At 40.4% G+C, this 9,025-nt stretch overlaps 1 non-coding gene across 1 annotated transcript; it reads right to left on the bottom strand.

Annotated features, from left to right (window-relative positions):
• Positions 1-1,462: 1,462 nt before the first annotated feature.
• Positions 1,463-1,567, bottom strand: LOC120233586. The gene has a single exon (XR_005528859.1). It is a non-coding gene; the product is annotated as a U6 spliceosomal RNA (small nuclear RNA).
• Between the last annotated feature and the right edge of the window lie 7,458 nt (positions 1,568-9,025).

Raw genomic sequence — 9,025 nt, 5'->3', positions numbered from 1 at the left:
GAGATAAGGAACATTTTCCTTATTCTCTCTCATTCATCTGGACCTAGAAGAGCTTTAGAGATATTTTAAATGAGAAATGGAACACCTGTATTAAGACTTCTTGAAATACAACACTTCTAATTAAATCACATCCCCTATTGATTTTAACACATTTGTGCATTCTTTGTACTGTTTCAATGTGTCTGTTTAGCCATACTAATACATTTCTATAAATTATGTCAACAGAGGCAGGGTTCTTATTTTATGCAGCACTTGATTATTAAGGAAGAACATAGCAAAGATGGAAGAAAGCAAACAAAATGCTGGTTACATAGGTTAATTAAATTTTCTGAAGTTTTTTTGTAAAAGGTAGATAGTGCCTGTATCTTTGCAAGATCATTTTTTATAATTAAGTAAATGAAGTAAAGATAATTTTCCATAATTAGCAGAATAATCGTGTATATGTGTACGTACACACATGCACATGCACACACACACACATATTTCTCCCTTTCCTGTGAAATGCAAACTACTTGTTAAAAATAAAATGAAAGCTTCCTACCTTCCATAATACTAAAGGAATAATTTTGCTATAAAGTTACAAGTTTTGGGGGGCCTGATGGCTCAGTCAATTAAGTGTCTGACTTCAGCTCAGACACTTAATAATTAACACTCATAATCTTGGGTTTCACGAGTTTGAGGCCCACGTCGGGCTCTGTGCTGACAGCTCAGAGCCTGGAGCCTGCTTCAGATTCTGTGTCTCCCTCTCTCTCTGTTCCCACTCTCATTCTGTCTCTCTCTCTAGAAAATAAACATTCAATTTTTAAGTATAAGTTTTGTATTTTTCTTTTTTGAAGGGTGACAAGTTGTATGGCATCAATATGTGTAAATGGCTTATGAGATTAATTCAAAGATATCTTAGGTGAAAATAACAGAAACTGTTCACTGTGGCAAATGCCAACCACAATGGGAAGGCAGAAGGTGTTGATCATGAGAACCTCCTCAATGCGAGGCTGCTTCCTCAGGCCCCCGGGCCCTTGTTCAGCTATGAACTGAACTCTGAAATGCTCCCCCTTCTCTTTGCCAGCCCCAGCACCAAAGCCTTCATTTGTATGGTTGTCAGTAGTTGCCGCAGAGGAAGAAATCTGTACTGATCCAGACAAGCAACAATACAAAGCTCTTGGCCTAAGAAACTATTTAACTAAGTTATACTTAAATCTCAGTGTCACCAGTACATTCACCACCTAGCTTGTCACAGTTTCCCCTTCACAAGAATGGAGATAGTAAATATAACCACCTCTTGCAATAATTATAAGGAATATATGAGACAGCATGTGTGCAAATGGGCCAGATGTGAGATGTGGCCTGCAGATACAGTGGTAGAAAACTAAGCGTTAAATTTAAAGCATAGTCCAAATCCAAGACATGCACAGAATCTTATTATTTATAATCTGTAGAACAGTAGATAATTGTTCACTGTTACAACAATATTCTCACGAATCTGTGTGCCATCCCTGTGCAGGGGCCACACCAGTCTTCTCTGTATCATTCCAATTTTAGTGTATGTGTGCTATTGAAGCAAGCACACGACAGTACTCCCGATAAGCATACACCTTACATGTTTTCCAAGAATTCTTTCCATTTTATAAGATTCTCTTTTGAGAGAAGGTTTGGGGATACATACTGCATTGGGCAGGGGAGGCGACCTGCAGAACCACGGATGCCAGCCAGAGACTGCAGACAGCAGAGAGGGTGGGGATGAGGCCTTAGAGTGTCTCCCAGGTCAGGTGGAAGGGAAATCATGGGCTTTTGCTTCCGTTAGACTAACTCTTGTCCCAGCACCAATGTACAAGCCACTTAGCAAATTTATTTTAATTCAAAGCTTAATGACTTTCAGTGGAACATTCTACAGAAGTTAACGGTTCTCCTGACAAGCAGCAGGCAGCAGGTCGTGTGGCCCTCATATGCAGCTAAGTATTTTTAGCTACTCAGACATCTGGCCCAAGTGAAACAGCTGGAAAAGCGTAACTATTAACCTTTTTGTTTGCAGTGAGAGCTTTCCCTATAGATGTCAAATCAATGGAGTAGACTCTGAACTACCTCATAGTGGTTCAGACAGCTTTTCTAATGGCAGGTGTTGGTGTCATGCCTTCTTTTCCTCATTGTTGGGAAAGAGGATCCTGTCTGGTTTTTCTCCTATTTGATCTGTGTTATTTTGCATACACCTGTTACATTGAAGCTCATCACATGCAGCACAGAAAGGCTTCATAGACAAAAACAGTATATACCATGTCTAAAATCAAAGAAGAAGTTGGGGTGCTTGGGTGGCTCAATCGGTTAAGTGTCCAACTTTTGATTTCAGTTCAGGTCATGATCTCACAGTTCATGGGTTGGAGCCCCTCCTCAGGCTCTATGCTGACTTCACAGAGCCTGCTTGGGATTCTCTCTCTCCCTCTACCTCTGACCCTCCTCTGAATATAATCTCTCTCTCTCTCTTTCTGTCTCTCTGTCTCTCTCTCTCTTTCAAAATAAATAATCATTTAAGAAGTTAAAGTAAATAAATAAAATCAAAGAAATGTCTTTAACCGTGAGGACATTCGATGAAAGGGAAATTAAATCAGCATGTCATCAAAGGGCAGGGTCACAAAACTAATATCTGATGAGAGTTCATCAGAGATATGTGAGTTCTTTATTATTTATTTATTCTGATTTTGTAATATTCACTGAAGCTTTGTTTATAGAACAAAGTGGAATATGGAGAGCTCATGTACTTTGTCCAGAAAAAAACACTTAGAACAAGGCCGTTGTGAGGTTAGAACCCAAGCGCCCCCATTGACCTTCCATACAACTTGATACATATAACAGATTATAATTTTTGCCCAGAGTTTTTTCAATCCCAATTACATTTTAAAGTGTTCCACATAAACTCCATAGTGGCAGTTTTTCCAAAAATGCTACGTTCCAGATCTTTCTGGATACTTTGTGTGTCTTGGCGATTATTTGCTTCAGAAAAAGATATAGATAAATAAATGACAGCATCTACCTTAGCCTCTTAGGTGGAAAGTCCCTTGTGTGTAACCGTGCTACTCACATATATTTTAAATGGCCAGTAGCAATAGGACTACAAAAATGATAAAGGAAAGCATCAGGGAAAAATCATTTGTAGAGGTAGAAAATGACAACATTATAACATATGGAGATTTAAAGTTAATGATAATTTTTTTTGAGTAAAAAAAGGGGGGAATCCATCACAATATTTTGAAAGGTGGGTGTTGATAATCAGAGTTTTGAAAACTATCTATGGCTTTGGGTCTGAGAAAGGATTTCTGGAAGAAGAGAGGGCAGGAGATGAAAGTATCTTGCATTAGGACAGTGGCTTGAGGAAATAAATCAGTAGACTGGATAATGGATTTGGATTTGGAAGCTACAGAAGTTGACATATCAGTGGGGACTCAGATTCTAGCTTGCCTTAGAGCAGGGTGACTGGTAGTGTTATCCATTTATCAGGGAACATGGGAAGAAGACCCTGTATGAAGGGAAGTCCTTGAGTTCACCTGGGGACATAAAAATCTTGAAGTACATTTGAGATACCCAACTGGGGATGTTAAGTAATCAGCTACATATAAGTGTGTTACACAGCAAAGTATCCTGGGATGGAGACAGGTACTGAACTTATTTGAAGCCTCTTGCACAATTTTTAAAAAAATTTTTAGTGTTTTATTTATTTCTGACAGAGAGAGAGACAGTGTGAGCAGAGGAGGGTCAGAGAAAGAGGGAGACACAGAATCTGAAACAGGCTCCAGGCTCTGAGCTAGCAGTCAGCATAGAGCCCGACACGGGGCTCGAACCCATGAACCGTGAGATCATGACCTGAACCAAAGTTGGCTGCCCAACTGACTCAGCCACCCAGGTGCCCTGCCTCTTGCACAACTAAGATTGCTTAAAGAAAGAAAACCAAAACAAGTAAAAGACCCAGATAGAGATACTTTATTTCATGCTATGCCAAGTAGCATTACTCAGCTCTAAAAAGTACCAGTCCCTCAGAATATGTCATAATGGGCCTCTTAGAGTTTTTCAATGTGACAGCCCTGGATAGAGGTTTGAGGGCCCAACGATGAAGGGAGATAAGGATAAGCTTTTCAAGTGAATGCATGTAAAGACAAATAAGAGGAAAACATGGGCCATATATAACAATGGTACAGAAGAGAATATTTCAACAAGGGCAACATTAGAAATTACAACTGTGGCTGAGACATCAGGGCTGCTGATGATATAAAAGGAAGAACAATGAACTTGGCAACACAAAAGTAATGAGAATTCTTGGCAAGAATCATCTCAGCAGAATTACAGAGATGGAAGTCAATTGGTGAGAAGAGTATGACTCTCAAACCTCATCACACTCCGAATTCTATAGTGACATTTATCTCACTGAAGTGAACCTGTATCTGGCTCAGCCTTTCAAATGAAAGGAGAGTTCATTGATACGAGGACTCTTTCTGACCCATCTTTGCACAACAGGCTCGTGACAAAGAGACTGGTTCCCAGTCTACGCAGACAAAAGGACAGAATCATTTGCATGACCCTCAAGACCCTCTATCAGCCATTCCCTTGATCTCTCTGGCTCTGTCTTCTACTACTCTCTCCTCAGCCATTCACTACATGACCGTGACCTCCTCACTCTTCCACCAAATGCTAGGCGCCTTGTTCCCTTCTCATTTATCATTCCTTCTACTTCGTGTGCTCTTCTCCTAGACATGCTTGTGGTCAATTTCCTAGTTTCTTCTTGGTCTTTATTCAAACATCATCTTTTCTGAGAATCATTCTCGGACAACTCATCTGAAATGTGGCTTCCTCACCATCCTATAACAGTAGTCTCTATCCTCTTTCCCTTTATATATATATTTTTTTTCTTTAGTACTTAACACTTTCAAGTGTTAAATTAAATACTCTACATTTAATTTCTTCATCTTATTGTGCCTCTTCTCCACTGGAATATGAGCTCAACGAGCGTAGGAATGTCACATGAGTTTTACTGCTGTTTCCTCAAATCCAAAAGAGTATTCTACACAGGAAACCACTCAATAATTATTTGTTGAATGAATGCAAGTGTCTAGTAGCTAACACCATGCTCCCTATATAATTGGCAGATGATAAATTAATGAGTAGACTTTTGTATTATGACCAAATTACACTGTTAATTACCAAAATTGTATTGAATGAAAGAATACAATTTATTCTTTTTTCACATCTTCTGCTCACCAGTAGTTTTTGATATTTATCTGTAACTCATCCAAATTACAGTATAGTCATGATGGTAAAATTATTCAAAGCAATTTGAAACTGCAGGGTTTCATTGGCCATCCGTACCAATCTTGAAATCAGATTGATGTTGCTATCCTCTCATTTGAGGCTAATGCCTTTCCTGGAGCCTCAGGGTAAAGAATATGTTTTGGGTTTTTTTTTTTTTAATATATATTAATTTCTCTAGTAACAGCACTAAAAATATGGATTGTATGAGTCTAAAAACCTTTTGTTTGTAATCCCATTCTAAGCACGAGCCTGGCTTCACTGAGCAGAAAGCATAGATAATGCCATAGTTCAGATGTGACTAAGAGTGGATTAAACAATTCAGTGGAAATGTTTCATGGCATCTTTATGTCTTCTACTGATGTTTATTTCAAATTGAGTCACTTATTGCTCCCAAAATTTCAACTTAACATAGTTTCATATCATCTTTCTCCCCAAAGAAGATAAAGACCAGGTTGTTGAGCTATATCTCAGCTGGCTTCATAAGTTTATGACCTGTCACCAAGTATAAGCATGTGAAAATTGTCATAATGACAGAGATTAGTCTGTCCAGGGCAGAGGCAAGATCTTGATGCATAACTTCTAAGCAGAATAAACAATTTTCTCTGAGGAGTTCAGTGAATGTTTTTAAGAAATATGGTTCACTGGCAATACTGTCAGAACAGCTAGCTGTGCTTTTTTGGGGAAAAAAACGTTTAATGATGACAGGTATGAGACACAGCAGCCAGTGTTCCCCTGAGGGCCAAACACTACAGAAAATGTGCAAGGAGACTATCAGGCATGGCCAAAGACCATGTTGTAGGTTTCATGTTTAAAGCAAAAAATAGCAAATTCATTACTCTTGGACATATTTCTACTTCTTTGTCTTTTCTCTTATCCAAACTAAGATAACGTCACTTTTTAAATTCATTAGCATTCATGCTAAACCCCTTTCAGACCCTTAAGTTAATTGCATCCCCAAGGGAAGGGGAGACTACTCAGCCTTCACCAGGAAACTGCTGTCCTGCTATAAACTGGACCAATTAAAATGCACAGTCGAAAGAACATGCCCCATTGAGAGAGGGGAGGTGGTGGAAGTCCTGGTCGGGCATGTCCTGTCCCCAGTCCATCACCTCATGCCTGACAGTGCTGCCTCTCTGGGCCTACATGTAGGGTATGCACAACCAGGTCAAGTTCCAAAAACTGCCAACCTCCCTCTTCTCCAGGCCAGGTGGACACTGGTTTCCACAAATACAATAATTTGGCTGCTGTCTCATTCCCTCCATCATCCTAAAAAGCATCATGACACAGGAAGAAGTCCTTGCTAGATTCACTCAGCAAGGACCGAATGATAGCCAACAAAGCTTTTCCTTACTGAGCACTGAGATATCTCTAATGAGAATAGCTGTCCTCCAAAATAGAATGGACTCTGACAGTCTTACCACCTTAGAAAGGAGTCACTTGTGTCGTTATCTAAACAGAACACTGTGTGTTCATACCTGATTGGTTTGCTAATGTATCAGCTTTTAATTTTTTTATATATTTATTTTTTATTATTGAGGCAGAGAAAAATAGAGCGTGAGTGGGAGAGGGGCAGAGAACAAGGGAGACACAGAATCGGAAGCAGGCTCCAGGCTCCGAGCTGTCAGCAGAGAGCCTGACACGGGGCTTGAACCCACGAACCATGAGATCACAATCTGAGCCAAAGCTGGCCGCTTAACTGACTGAGCCACCCAGGCGCCCCTCATCTTCTAAATCGTATGAAGATAAAAGTGAAAGAATGACCTTGACCTTTGGCTTAAGGGACCAAATAAGTCAGTAGCTCATATCATGGGGTTCTCAGTGGAAAAAGTTGTCACTGACTTGGGGAATCGTTGTCTTAATCTGTGTTTTCTCTTGTGTGTGCCTGTATTGCTCTCATGACATCCTGACCCCACACAGGCTTATTCATGGTCATGTCCTCCTTGGCTTCCCATTGTCCAAGCCATGGGGCTCATTCTTTTAGAAAGGCCCAACAGTCGGTGCAAAGGATTCATGTCCAGGGGTCATGAGTCATCACCAGCCAGACTGCTCTGAGCTCAACCCCCACTGTGCTGTGTGGGGCATTCTCCCTGGAGGAGCCCTGTGGGCACTGCTAGGAGCTGTTGCCCTCTGCAGGTATATTGGGCGACTGCCCCCTTCCAGCGCTGGGGCCAAAATCCTCAGGCATTCTCCCCTTCTGTTGTCTCATAGTGTCTGAACCATGGCTTCCTGAGTCCCAGACACATCTAACTCAAATGACAGCCCTACTTTGGAGCTGCCCAGAACTTGAATCTATTTCTCTAGGTCACTCAAAGACGACTTGCTACTCCAATCCTCAGTCTCACACATGCCTGTTTTTTTCTTTTTTGATTTTTTGGTTTATTTGTTTGTTTGTTTTTGTTTTTAACCAGGACATAAAGGATGAAGGCACTGTGCCAAGTGGGGATTAAAAATCCTCCAACACCCCCAAAATCTCTACAAAGGCTTACACCTCTTCACACTCCTAGGGGATGAAAAGCCTTGCACCTTATCAATCGCAGCTTCTGGGACAACATGCACTTTACCCAAATACCTCCCCAAATCTTATGGTGGTGCCTGGGCCTTGAACTTTCTGTGAGTTCAATGCCCATCCTCTCCCTTACACATGCGCCAGCAAACCCTTCAAAATGCCCTTCAGCAGAGATGATTCTTCACATTAACATTATATCATCAACATAATGGGCCCATTTTACTAACGTGGGGAAGGAGGGAAAGGAGAGGTCTCCAGTCACCATTCCATGATACACTGTCCATGCAGGTAGCCTTGGGGAAGCACTTGAAAGGTTCAATACTGTTCCTCCCACATGAAGGCAAGTTGATCTCAGTTATCAGAAACCTGTCAAAGCCTTTTCCATCAATCTCCTTGAAGACGAAGCACCTCTGCAAGATCACTTTTTGCCAAAGCATCATCGTAAAACAATAACTGTCTGCAAATGACAAAAGATGGCCATGGTTAAAAATCTAATGAGAGTCCGTTATAATACAATTGACAAGGGTACTTGGTAATTTCTGTGACATATGTTTTTTCATTGACTGATACATTGTAGCAGGGTATATCAGATTTTTTAGAAATTTCATACAACTATAGCCTAAAGAAAGTAGCATCACTTCTTATTTGACAATGCTTCCCATGAAATTTAACATATGTCAAAAGTTACATAATTATGAAAAGCTTAGCTCTTTTAGTAGGGAAGGCTCAGTTTTCTTTAGTAATCAAATACCTGATAAAGACAAAACAGATTTTTTGTTTTCTAGGCAAGTTATATTAAAGGGGAAGAAAAACCTTTCTTTATCATTTCTTATCAAGAGCAGGTTGATAATCTAAGAAAACTGTCCTTTTGTAAAAATTTGTTAATGTTTATTTATTATTGAGAGAAAGAGAAACACAGAGCATGAGCAGGGGTGGGGCAGAGAAAGGCAGAGACACAGAATCCAAAGCAGGCTCCAGGCTCTGAACTGTCAGCATAGAGCCTGACGTGGGGTTCAAAACCACAAACCGAGAGATCATGACCTGAGCCGAAGTTGGATGCTTAACCGACTGAGCTACCCAGGTGCCCCAGAAAACTGTCCTTTTAACAGAGGGAAACCCAAATCTTAATTTTTCACCACTGTACTTTTTTATTCTTTTTAGTTTGCATGAATCCATTCCAATGTTAGCTTGGCGACACATAAAGTGCCTTTCTCAACAACCCTGTTCCAC

This window comes from Hyaena hyaena, unplaced genomic scaffold (assembly GCF_003009895.1).
Source record: "Hyaena hyaena isolate Hyena2069 unplaced genomic scaffold, ASM300989v1 scaffold_91, whole genome shotgun sequence".
Taxonomy (NCBI): Eukaryota; Metazoa; Chordata; class Mammalia; order Carnivora; family Hyaenidae; genus Hyaena; species Hyaena hyaena.
The sequence above is the reverse complement of the archived record's forward strand: the minus strand, read 5'-3'. Positions and strand labels throughout refer to the sequence as shown.